General features: G+C 39.6%; 1 long non-coding RNA gene across 1 annotated transcript in view; it reads right to left on the bottom strand.

Moving 5' to 3' along the window:
- LOC106998871 (uncharacterized) overlaps nt 1-13,941 on the bottom strand; it is a 67,576-nt gene that overhangs the window by 16,797 nt on the left and 36,838 nt on the right. Inside the window, exon 4 of the long non-coding RNA XR_001445435.3 lies at nt 7,777-7,894. This is a non-coding gene — a long non-coding RNA (uncharacterized LOC106998871). The remainder of the gene's footprint in view (nt 1-7,776; nt 7,895-13,941) is intronic.

The following is a 13,941-nucleotide window of genomic DNA, read 5'->3' as shown; positions in this document are numbered from 1 at the left end:
TGCAGTACAAACAGCATAAGTACAAGGAGTCCTAGAAACAGTCAAGCATTAATTCACAAATTGGCTTGATCATAAAAATCAGTAGAGACTGGCAGGCGCAGTGGCTCACACCTGTAATCCCTGAACTTTGGGAGACCGAGGCAGGTGGATCACCTGAGGTCAGGAGTTTGATACCAGCCTGGCCAACAAGATGAAACTCCATCTCAACTAAAAATAAAAAAAATTACCCGGGCGTAGTGGTGGGCACCTGTAATCCCAGCTACTCAGGAGGCTGAGACAGGAGAATCACTTGAACCCAGGAGGTGGAGGTTGCAGTGAGCCGAAATCATGCCACTGCACGCCAGCCTGGGCAACAAGAGCAAAACTCTGTCTCAAAAGGAAAAAAAAAAAAATCAGTAGAGACATTAAAAAAGTCAGTAGAAAAATAAGCCCCACTCCTAGAGATTCCAATTTAATATGTTTAGGGTCAGGCCAAGAATCTGCATGTTTAATTATGTCCCAAGAAATTCTTACATTCAGTCAAGGTTAAAAAAAATTCTAAGTCCCTCCAACTGGAAACCTGCTTGTTTTACAATATAGCAGTAAGGAAGTAGCCATCACTGAAGCTTGGAAAGTGGCCAAAGACAGAATGCGTGGGTTAAGCCTTGAAGTTTATCCTGAAAGATAAAGGACTGAATCCAAGTTTGCAGAGCAGATTAGCATTTTAGAAGGATCACTCTGTAAGAAACGGGAGTATGACGTGTAAGGAAACCTGCTTTTGAGGAAGCTAATGCGGCAATCTAGGTGAGAAGTCATTGAGACCTTAATTTAAAAAATGGTTATGAGTTTAGGAAAGAGGAGAACAAGAGATACCAAGGAATTAGAAGCCACGGGGGTTAGGGATTGATTGAGTATAAGTGAGAGTGACCTAGGAAGACTCCCAGGGAAGTGGATTGGGTGACTGGATATGAGATATGCCATTTATGAAAATGTGCCATTCAAGTAAAGCGCAGGTTTGAAATGCATAAGTTCAATTTTAGATATACTGAATTTTATTGGAAACTCAATTGTAGGTTCCATCGCAAACTCAAAAGGAAGATTTGTCAGGAGGAAGTTTGTAATGTAACAGTGATCGAAGTTGAAGCCATGAGGAAGATAACACTTAATGTTTAAGCAGAAATAAAGAGACCTACAATGGAGACTAAAAAGAATTATCTTTTTTCTTTTTAAGGAAAGAATAATGCCACAGAAAACAAAGGAGGACTCCAAAAGGAGAAGAACTGCTACAGATACATCAAACAAAACAAGGACAAAGCAAAGTTCTCTGAACTGTGCCATATGGAATTCAGTGGTGCAGGTATCAGGAGCATCTCCTCTGCACATGTTTCTGGTGGGCTTGGCCAATCAAATGTTTCCTTCCTAGGAGCTGAATCTTAAGTGGTGACACAAGGAGGAAAGGTAGTTGAACCTTAGTAAACATACATGATTATGAATGTCCACGGTTTCATTTCAGTGATCCTGTGCTTTCTGCCCTCAGGAAGCTTGACTGTTTAGCATTTTCTTCTATTCTGCATTATACCAGTATATTTCCAACGAATACCATTTTTTTCCATAAGTTGTTCTCAATTTGTTTCTTTGGCTTTTAATTAGACACCCAAAACTGCCAAAGTAATTTTACTTTTGCTTTCATTTTTCAATAAGACAAACTACTGTTCTGTTTATTTTCTGAAGTAAAACAGGAAAGAGGGAGATGATTGATATAATGAAGTCATTGAGTACACAGAAGAGGATGGAATCCAATCTACAGGTTGAGAAATGAGCCTCGAGTTAGATAGGCACCTTTTCCATCAGGAAGGAAAAGTACAAATGCCAATAAATAAGCATGTAAGTAAGAAGGAGAGGAAGGTGCAGTTTTCACTTTGTGCCCTTGGCTTTTCACAATGAAATGGACAGAATCATCATCTGCTGAGTGTAAGAAGAGTTGGAGGTTTTGACAGTAAGGGAAATGTTTTGAATACCCACTGTCAGTTGATCAGAAGCACCTTCACCATAACTGAGGACTCAGCCTTGGTCAAAAAGCAACAACATACAGTGACATCAATTGGTATGGCTGTGTGATTTTTCTCCAGGAACTCTCAGCTGCTCAGTTCCAGAGTCAGAGAAACAGGATGGCTGGATTAAGAGTTGAAAGTAATATTGATAGCGTAATTTAAGTAGTGGACACCAGTGTGTGGGGCTGAACAGGGAAAATGGGAAGACAGAAGGAGACTAATTGATTAGGAGAAAATGGAGGGCTCAAAGCATATGGGGTCATGAGGTCAAAGGGCAGACATAGTTCAAACAAGGACAAGAAAGTTACCAAAAATAAATGGTGGGGAAAAGCAGATGTCTTGCCTAAACATCAAGCCTGTATCTGAATCTCTCTGTGAATGGAGGGTTCACGTTTATCTGCCTTCCGACTGCTCTACTCAGCTAACAGTCAGACTTTCTAAGGATTCCTAATCTGTTTTTCTGACTTTCGCCCACAAGCTGGATGACCACTTGGTGGAGCTCCTGCAAAGAGAATATCAGCCCATTGGTTAACAAGATATCCTGAAAAACTTGAGATTCTGTAAAATTATGCAGTTTACTTTAGCCCGGTCCAATAAATGGTGGACTGATTGAGAAATACTTTAAAAAAAAAAAAAATTGTGAGCTACCCTTTCCCTATTGCTTCCAATACAATGACAACTGACTTCTGGTGCTTGGAGCAACCAAGATTTTGGAAGTTTCTTTGATCTTAATGCAGCAATGAGTCTTCCCTCTATTACTAGCCTAAGCTTAATCTAGTCCTTCATCAGTTGTAGAAATATAATATCTTTAAGAAAGGATCGGAAAAAGAGATCATAATTAAGACACTGCTCCTTTGGGCCTAGCCTATTAATAATACCTTTAATCTATTTTACCTCACAGGTTTAAAAAAAATTCTGCATATTGCTTAGTGCCACCCATACTGCTGATGATGAACAATGATCTGTTGCATAAATTGCCACCTACCTTTTATTCTGTAGCAGCCATTCATTACAACTCTAAAGTCAGTAATTACCAGTGATGAAAGTGGCATTATCTGCCGTGACTTCCTGTTTGGTTTTACTTTGAAAGTGCCTTAGCTGGTTACCTTACTTGGATAGTGTAGACTGTTCCAGTGCCATAGACAACTTATCTCCTGTCCTGGGCATAGTCCCCAAAATAGTGCCTTCATTACTGCTAGGAGAGACTGTGGCTTAATTATACTATATTCATCTCTATGACTAGCCAGACAACTCAAACCATAAGGTTTCATTACATGGTTATTATAGTTTCATCATGGTTTATGACCAAGAGCACACACTTTCTAATGCAGCGTGAGAAAATCAAGAAGATGTAGTTAGATTAATTAATTTGCAGCAAAATACTATCTGGAGGCTCAGGAAGACTGGCAGGTGCTTACAGTTCAACTCCATGTCATAGATCAAATTTTAAAATTTCAATAAGCAGTTTCTTTTCTTTTTTTTCTTTTTTTTTTTTGAGACGGAGTCTCGCTCTGTCACCCAGGCTGGAGTGCAGTGGCCGGATCTCAGCTCACTGCAAGCTCTGCCTCCCGGGTTTATGCCATTCTCCTGCCTCAGCCTCCCGAGTAGCTGGGACTGCAGGCGCCCGCCACCTCGCCCGGCTAGTTTTTTGTATTTTTTTTAGTAGAGACGGGGTTTCACCGTGTTTGTCAGGATGGTCTCGATCTCCTGACCTTGTGATCCACCCGTCTCGGCCTCCCAAAGTGCTGGGATTACAGGCTTGAGCCACCACGCCCCGCCAGTTTATCTTTTTTTAATTGACAGATGTAGTGGTTACCTTTAGCTGTCATAGAATTGAATAAAAATCTGAGATAATGAGATAATACGATGTTGACATGTTTATAGGTGGCAAAAATAAACCTTAATATTGTGTCATCAATTTCTTCTTCTCTGCACCTATAATTATGCAGGCTGTGTGGATTTCATTCTTTCCATACTGGTGGTGTTATATGATCCTCGGTCACATTCCCCCTAAGATAATGAGGCTGAATTGTAGATCTGGAGCAAACTTTTGCCCTTGGATTGTTGACAGGCGCTGCAATTTAATTAAGTTGACATTTCTAGCATAAACTCCCAGAGATAGAAGACACCACAGAGAATCTTTTATCTAACCTTCTGCCCAGTATAGGAAATCTCTCCACAGCACACCCAGCAGGTTGCTTTTCCAGTCTTCCTTGATTTCATCAGCATCCCAAATTATTCACTGGGTGTTTAATCATGGTTCTGCTTTCTTCTAGGAAACATACATACACAGAGTCAAATTTTCTATCAGAGAGGACAAAAGGGAAATGAGTTGTCTATCAGAGAGAAATGGGCAAGGACAAAAGGGAAATCATTAGTGGAAAGAAAAAGGAGCGCTAAAGGGCAGGATGATGAGAAACAGGGGGAAGAGATGCATGCAGTTTAAGCAGAGCAATCACTTTCACTAAGCCCTTTCCATTCTCTTGCAATACTCTCAGGGATTACAGATTGGAAGGCACTGCACTGGTGTGGAAGTAGGCTGAGAAGAAACATGGGTCGGGCACAGTGACTCATTCCTGTAATCCCAGCACTTTGGGAGGCCAAGGTGGGAGGATCACTTGAACCCAGGAGTCTGAAACTGACCCTGGCAACATAGCAAGACCCTTTCTCTACAAAAAAATTTAAAAATTAGCCAGGCATGGTGGCACATGCCTGTAGTCCCAGCTTCTCAGAAGGCTGAAGTGGAAAAATCACTTGAGCCCAGTAAGTTGAGGCTGCAGTGAGTCATGACTGCACCACTACACTTCAGCCTGGACAACAGAGTGAGACCCTGTCTCAAAAAGAGAAAGAAAAGGAAAGGAAAGGAAAGGGAAGAGAAGGGAAGGGAAGGGAAAGGAGGGAAAAAAAGGAGAAGAGAAAAGAGGAGAAGGAAAGGGAAGGTAAGAAACATCGACTGGAGAGAAGTGTCAATGTCATTATCAGAGCCTACAGAGGCATTAATGTGGCCAGTACTGTGTCTTTGTTTGGGGGTTAAGAAGGAAGGTCTACTTAGGTCAGCATCTAAGAAAGATGCATTCCTCTATTTGTACTGCGAACTTCTAATCTGTCCCCTACCTGACCCACTAACTGTGGACCCACTAACTCTATTAACAGTAGGTATAATTGTATTAGTATAGATCTCTTTTTAAAAAGATGAAACAAGGGCTTATGTGCAAGGGATTATTTTGGGAAATGATCCTAAGTTTTAAGGAGTGAATGGACTGGAGAGAGTAAAATAGGGAAGAAAGGCAAGCAGTATCAGGGGAAGAAGGTCTCAAGCTGAACATGACCACAGATCATGATCCATTGAAAATCCTCTAAAGATCCATATAGAATGAGCCTCAAAATTCTGCAAACAAGGTATAGAAGAAGGTGGCATTTATCCACTGGGGTCTGTCCCTGATAGGTCATGATTTGCCTTAATGATATTAACCTCTCGTATACAATGTGTGAGGCAGATCTGTTACCCACCACAGACACCCCAGTTGCCCTGTAGAGTTAGCAATGGGGCAGAAATTAAGAAAAGCCAAGTGTGGCCTGGCACAGTGGCTCACATCTATAATCCCAGCATTTTGGGCGGCCGAGGCAGGCTGATCACGTGAGGTCAGGAGTTTGACACTAGCCTGGCCAACATGGTGAAACCCCTGTCTCTATTAAAAATAAAAAATTAGCTGGGCTTGATGGCAGGTACCTGTAATCCCAGCTACTTGGGAGGCTAAGGTGGGAGAATCAGTTGAACCCATGAGGCTGAGTGCACTCTAGCATGGGCAGCACAGCAAGACTCCACCTCAAAAAAAAAAAAAAAAAAGAGGAAAAGAAAAGAAGAATTAAGAAAAGAGAAAAAAGAAAAGAAAAGGCAAGTGTAGGCTGAATAATGGACACTTCCAGATTAAAGGAGACTAAAAAGATATAAGAAGTAAAATGCTATGTGTGATCCTGTTCAATTCTGAACCAGTAAAAGAGTCACAATTCATAAAAGACATGATTAGAAAAATTTACAAACTTGTATTAGGTGTATTGATTAAAATATTATATCAATGTCAATAGTGATGTTGATTTTTACCTAGCCAAGAACAGTGGTCTCAGTGATGATTGGTGTAAAATTAGGTCCAAGAATCTACGAGTTGGGGCACACCAGGTGCCTACACAACAATTAGCCCTAGATTTTCTTTTTAAATAAAAACTCTGAACATCACTAAAAATGGAAAAGTAATAACTTTATAGTGGAGAAATCTGGTGGACATCACCAGTGTTGGGACAAACTGACATCACATGCCTCCTAACGTGATGTATTAAGAAGAAAACAGTATTATTCTTACATGGTATTTTTACATGCTAACTTGCATAACCTGGATTGAGTCATACAAAAGCATTAAACAAACCCAAATTAATTTCCTTTCTACAAAATAAATGCCCTGAACTCTTAAAAATATCAGTATCACAAAATAAAAAGAGTAATGGACACTTCCAGATTAAAGGAGACTAAAAAGATATAAGAAGTAAATGCTATGTGTGATTCTGTTCAATTCTGAATCAGCAAAAAAAGTCATAATTCATAAAAGACACAATTAGAAAAATTTGCAAACTTGTATTAGGTGTATTGATTAAAATATTATATCAATGTCAAATTTCCTAGGTTTGATCATTTTACTACAGTACATAGATGAATATGCTTGTTCTTAAGAAATACACACTGATGTATTTAGGAGTAAAGCAGCATGACATCTGCAGCTCACTTTCAAATGGTCCTGTATATATGTGGGCAGGGTGGGAGAAAGAAATCAAATGTGGTAAAATGTTAACAATAGTGAATCTGTGTGAAGTATATGGGTGATCTTTGCACTATTCTTGCAACTTTTCTGTAAGTTTGAAAGTATTTGAAAGTAAAAAGTTTAAAAACTGTAAGCTCTGGACCAAAGGGAATTATAGCGAGGGTTCAAAAGACCTGAGCTGTAGTCCAAAGTCATTGATGCTTGTTGTTTCTGTTTTCTCATCCACAAACTTTATAGAATTACTGTAAGAGCTAAATAAAGTGATTGATGCAAAAGACGTTTGAAAGGTTTAAAATTACACACAATTGTGTAGTACTGTTAGAAATGGGAGTCTGACATTTGAAGATGTCTTAATAGATGGGGTGTTAGACCATGTATCATCTAAGCAGTGACAGACACATACAGAGAAACAGAGGAATGTGTGGGTTTATAACTTGAAAGTAGAGAGCATTTTAGGTCATTTTCAGCTACTAACTCCTTATTCCAAACTGGTACCCTTTAACAAACTTTATCTACTGTATACTAGACAATATGTATATTGTAAGAATGGTAAGGATGAATGATTCATATTCTCAAGGAAATTAGAGCCTATTAGGGGATAAAACTACAAAACTAAAAATCAATAATATGATCTGTTAAGAAATGACTACAGAAACAAAAGTAAGAAAGCAGCAAATGTGAGGTTTGAGGATAGAGACAAAAGAATTTCTGACAGGAAGTAATATTTGAATTGAGCCTTGATGAATGAGAATATCACTTAGAAATAAGAAAAGGAGGACCAGGTGCAGTGGCTCACACCTGTAATCCCAGCACTTTGGGAGGTTGAAGCGGGCAGATCACCTGAGGTCAGGATTTTAAGACCAGCCTGGCCAATATGGGGAAATCCCATCGCTACTAACAATAAAAAAAGATTAGCCATGCATGGTGGTGTGCACCTGTAGTCCCAGCTACTCAGGAGGCTGAGGTACGAGAATCTTGAATCCCAGTGGCGAAGGTTGCAGTGAGCCAAGATCGTGCCACTGCATTGTAGCTTGGGCAACAGAGTGAGACTGTCTAAAAAAGAAAAAAGAAAAGGGCATTTTAGGCAAAGAGAATGGCTGAGGAAGCTATAAATATACCTTACATATTTAGTCTCTGCAATTTTTTGCCTCCTGTGTGACAGCTTCCCCACATTACCCTTCCTAACTAAATACCCATGAAGCCATGAGAATTCCCTCCATTTTTATTTCTTGTTTTGTCACCAACTTTGAAATTTTATAGTGTATTAAAATAATGGATGGTCCACCACAGTCATGAAGAATGAATGGAACCTCCTGATAAAAGTGGGTTTTGTGAGTTTTTTTAGGGATGGTTAATTTTTTAAAATCTGATTCTGGAACCCAAGAAGACTATTAAATGTTTTTAAATTAAAAAAAAAACAAACATCTGTATACCACGCTGTTCTTCTTTGCATTGGGATTTGGGTTATTTCATAGAGCATTTTAATTAATGGTGCAAATTAGTCTAATTACCAAATTAGCCTAAAGCTCTCAGAAGTGAGGTCAATGGATACACATGCCGTGGAAAGGCCAGACTTTTCATAAAGCCACAAAAACTATTTTTGGTTCCCAGAAGATGACTTGGTTAGTATCAAAAACAGTAAGATACACCTTCATTTAAGACACAAGTGAAAGACACTTCTGCGGTTAATAAATTTCACTTGCAGCAAGGGAGTAGAAGCCTCAAGGAGATACACTCCACTGCTTCTACAGAGAGGTAGAAGTGGAGTTTCAGTTTTAATTTTGTCCTGTCTTTCTTTGAAATGATTCTAGCTTCTGCTTTTGAACAAACTGTAACAGTTTCTCATCCTTGTTTTACTGTCATTGAATATGAAATGGAGAACTTGTTTTTGAGACAGGAAATGCTAGTGAAACTCCTCGCTCCTGTCAGCACTTTCTAAGCAAAGTTAGGCACACTGCTTGCATTCTCTGTATTTAGAGATCTTCATCTTTACAAGATGCTTATTGGAATCTGGAAGCTAGAATAATCCATACTCAGGCTTCAATAGCCTAAACCGTTTTTTGTTTTGTTTTGTTTTGTTTTTTTGTTTTGTTTTGTTTGAGACAGAGTCTCTCTGTGTCACCCAGGCTGGAGTGCAGTGGTAGGATCTTGGCTCATTTCAACCTCTGCCTTGTGGGTTCAAGCGATTTTCCTGTCTCAGCCTTCCAAGTTCCAAGTAGCTGGGACTACAGGCATGCACTACCATGCCCAGCTAATTTTTGTATTTTTAGCGGAGACGGGTTTTCACCATATTGGCCAGGCTGGTCTCAAACTCCTGCACTCAAGTGATCTACCCACCGTCAGTCTCCCAAAGTGCTGGGATTACAGGCATGAGCCACTGACCCAGGCCCAATAGTTTAATCTTCATATTTCACACCTGGAAAACTAAAATTGTAGTACTGCTGACTTTTCAAACTGGTACAAAGACTTCTATTAGGCAATGTCTAAAAAGTGCTCTAATCACCTTAGAAGAAAATTATGCACTCTACAAATCACAGACTTGGGAGGTATTGTTAGAAGTAACCTGCTCCAACTCTGCAATATATGAATCAAGAATCATTTGTACGATGCAGTGAATTAAGATGGGTACCCTGGGCATTTAGTTTGAAAGGTCAACAAAATGCAACTTGTTAGAACAATTTTAGCTCTGTAGCCTATGTCTACCATTTATGCTAAAATAAGTATTTTATTATACACAGTGACAAATTCTTCCATCTCTTCAGCTCTCTTCACCAATGCAATGTGTACTGGGTAATATCTCCCTCAGTTAGTTTAGGGCATCTCTGGCTCTTCTGGAATATTCTGTCCCTCTCAGGGCTGCATTTGATATGCATTTTAAAGGTACTTTGCCTATAATTTAAAAGATAGCAGGATGGGGCTGGGCGCGGTGGCTTACGCCTGTAATCCCAACAGTTTGGGAGGCCACTGCAGGCAGATCACTTGCGGTTAGGAGTTCGAAACCAGCCTGGCCAACGTGGTGAAATCTCACCTGTAATAAAAACACAAAAATTAGTCAAGTGTGATGGCAGGCCCTTGTAATCCCAGCTATTTGGGAGGCTGTGGCACAAGAATCACTTGAATCTGGGAGGAGGAGGTTTCAGAGAGCCAAGACTGCACCACTGCACTCCAGCCTGGGTAACAAAGGGAGACTGTCTCAAAATAAATAAATAAATAAATAAGATAGCAGGATGGGCACAGTGGCTCAAGCTTATAATTCCAACACTTTGGGAGGCCAAGGTGAGAGTATCAACTGAGTTCAGGAGTTTAAGACCAGCCTGGATAACATGATAAGACCCCATCTCTATAGCAATTTAAAAAATTAGCCGAGAGTGGTGGCATAAGCCTGTGGTCCCAGCTACTCAGGAAGCTGAAGTGGAAGGATCACCTGAGCCCAAGGGGTAGAGGCTGCTGTGTTTGCACCACTCACTCTAGCCGGGGCAACAGAGTGAGACCCTGTCTCAATCAATCTGTCAGTAATAAATAAACATAAAATGATAGCAGCTAGCAGTCAGGAGAGGCAGTAAGGGAGATTTCCCAAAATATGAAGTTCTCAAGATTCTAACCTCAGGATAGATTCTGAAACCCTAAGAGATTTTAGAAATTCTCGAAAGGTAGTTTTGCTAACACACAGCCACTTATAATCCACATTGTCTTTTCTCCGTTGGGGTGCAAGGCCTTAATTAACAATATTTAACTTAAACAGTCTCATAGTGCTACAACCAAGGGAACTCCTGAGCTACTTCCTGTTTCCAAGTCCCTGACCAAGCCACTCTTGAACTGCTCCATCCCCCAAAACAAACAAATTCTTTTAGTTAATATTTAAACTCTGTTCATTTGAGCTTTATTCCATTGACCCTAATGCTTTAACTTCTGCTAAAATAAAAATGCTCTTTGTACTATTATTAATTATTTATGCTCTACTGTGATGGAAGAATTCAAACAATTTTGATAGGTGACTGCTTAAGCCTCTGAGAGTGAATTAACTGTATTGATCTCTTTGAGAATAAATTAACTATTATTGCTCATTGCGCATTTACATGTATAAGCTCTGGACTGGATACATTTTTTAAGACACTTAATATTTTAAGGCACTTAATTATTGTGAGACTTTATATATACATATATAAATATATACATATATACACATATGTATGTATGTATGTGTTTTTAAGTCTCACAATAATTCTACCAAGTAGGCATTCTTTTTTGGAAATGGAGTCTGGCTCTGTCTCCCAGGCTGGAGTGCAGCAGCACCATCTCTGCTCACTGCAACCTCCTTCTCCCGGGTTCCAGTGATTCTCCTACCTCAGCCTCCCGAGTAGCTGGGATTACAGGTGTGTGCCACCACACCTAGCTAATTTTTGTATTTTTCATAGAGACAGGGTTTCACCATGTTGACCAGGCTGGTCTTGAATTCCTGACCTCAGGTGATCAGCCCGTCTTGGCTTCCCAAAGTGCTGGGATTATAGGTGTGAGCCACCATGCCCAGCCCAAGTAGGCATTCTTATCTCTATCTTATGAAAGAGAAAACTGAGGTTCAGAAGTTGTGAAAAGTTTACACCACCTGTAAGTGACAGCCAGAAACTAAACTCATTTGTGTCTATCAGATGCCAAAGCAGGGGTCACAATTTTGCCTGGATTCAAAATGACATATGCAGGTTCTTATTCTAGATGGTAGCAGGAAGAGAGTAGATGGCTGAGAACCAGAGACCCAGGAGAAGACTGGGGCGTGGTAGAGGAAACACAAGAATAAAAGAAAACTGTGGCCAGGCATAGTGGCCATGCCTATGATCCCAGAGCTCGGGGAGGTCCAGATGGGAGGATCACTTGAGGCGAAAAGTATGAGGCCAGCCTGGGCAACATAGTGAGGCTCTGTCTCTACAAAAAATTTAGAAACTTAGTTGCGCATGGTAGCACCTGTAATCCAAGCTACTCAGGAGGCCGACATGGGAGGATTGCTTGAGCCCAGGAGTTCAAGGCTTCAGTGAGCTGTGATCGGGCCACTGCACTCCAACATGGGTGACAGAGTGAGATCCTATCTCTAAAATTAATTAATTAATTAATTAAAATGGAATGAGAGTAGCAAAACATGAGGAAAAGTACATCTACTCAGTTAAGAACATTTATTGAGTACTTAAAAGAAGACACTACTAAATCCTGGCACAAATATGTGTGTATGTATATATTAATATATACATCTTTGTGTATATACATATATAAATATAAAAATATTTGTGTGTGTATATATAAATATATGTTAATACTTAATATATATTTGCTATTTAAGATAAAATACATAGATGTTCTTTAAAAAATATAGACAACAAGCTGGACACAGTGGCATTAGCCTGTAGACCCCACTATTAGGGAAGCTGAGGAAAAGGGATCATTTGAGGCCAGTAGTTTGAGGCTGAGGCTGTTGCATACTATGATCATGCCTGTGAATAGCTATCATACTCCAGCCTGGGCAACATAGCAAGACCCCATCTCTAAATATAAAACTAAAAAGAGAAATGGTAGCATACAATATAAGCTGTTTATTCTACATCTTGCTTTTCTTCTTAACATTTGTTATGTTAGTAAATATAGCACTATCTCAGTCATCCCAATGTCTACATAACATTCCATTGTACTGATGTACCATAGGTTATTTAAACAGTTCCTTTTTCATGGACATTTAGGTTGTTTACAATATTTTAGGATTAGATATGTGTTGCAATGACTATCCTTGCGCACATATGATTTTGCAAGTGCAAGCCTATTTATAGGGTAAATGTAGAGATGTGGAATTGCTGAGATGAAGAATATGTACATATGTATATATTTAATTTTGACATGCATTGCCAAAATGCTCTCCATAGAGGTATTCCCAACTCACATTCCCAGCAGCAATATATGAGAGTTTCTATTTCCCCACGCAACACCATTTGAATTTAGCCATTCTGTAGGTGGAATACAGTGTTTCTACAGTTTTTATTTGAATTGCCAATATTTCAAATACAGAGTATTTCATTTAAAGAAAAGGATTTCCAACTTCTCTTGAAAAATCTGAAATGTAGCAACTCTGGATCCACTTTCCACTGCTGAATAGTGACTACTTTCCTTAGGCAAGGTATATGCAGTCAATATTGTCCTTCCTCCACACACACACAATTCCATATTCATCCTGACACTGAAGCCAAGAGCCAGTTGTTATTCATCATTTTCCAATGCAGCCCCATTTACTAATCTATATTACCTTACTCGCTTCAGATATTTGAATTTTCAGCCAGTCTGAAGAGAAATTAATAATAAAAGAGAAAACAAACGAAAAAGAAGTAGAATAGATAGAATAGTGAGTGAATATGAAAGAAAGATATGTTAACATAGTTCATGAGTAACAAATTTAAGGTTCTTCTGGTCTCCCATCCTCTTGGAATTTATCAAGTTATATCCACAAACTTAATACAACTTTGAATAACTTTATGTCTCTGGCACAAACATGCCAGAGTAATGTCTTGAGAATCTTGAGGACGACTCTGGTTGTGAATCTAATTTTAGCAATGACCTTGGCCCTGACCTTCTAGAAGGCAAATACCTTCCATATATTCAGGTAAAGAAAGCATCACATTCCTTTATTTCCTTATATCAAATTAAATTTGGAGTTATGCCCACACTCACTATGGAATTAAAACAGTAGATATTAGTTATCATGGGGAGGCAAGAGAGAAGGGTCTCCCTGGGATAGATGAATGCTGCCCTGATAACTTGGAGAAGAACTCTAGTCTGTGCTCTATCATCTTCTAAACCTGTGATGTTCATAGAAGACCAGCAGCTCATTCCCTTCATGGCGGTTATGGGCACTGGAAGCTTTCACCATGATTCTCAAAGCGACAGCATCCATGCACTTTCTGGAAGAGTCCCCCTACCTACACCCTTGGCTCCACAAGGGGTAATGTGCACCCTCAGTCACCACACCACTGGGAAGCTACCTGGTGAAGATAAGCCACATTTATCTGTTCAACTCCAAAATCCAGTTTTAGTCCTTTCCTCCTCTGAGATAATCCAGTTTACTTTTCTCC

The sequence above is a fragment of the Macaca mulatta genome, chromosome 6 (genome assembly GCF_049350105.2).
Source record: "Macaca mulatta isolate MMU2019108-1 chromosome 6, T2T-MMU8v2.0, whole genome shotgun sequence".
Classification (NCBI taxonomy): domain Eukaryota; kingdom Metazoa; phylum Chordata; class Mammalia; order Primates; family Cercopithecidae; genus Macaca; species Macaca mulatta.
The sequence above is the reverse complement of the archived record's forward strand: the minus strand, read 5'-3'. Positions and strand labels throughout refer to the sequence as shown.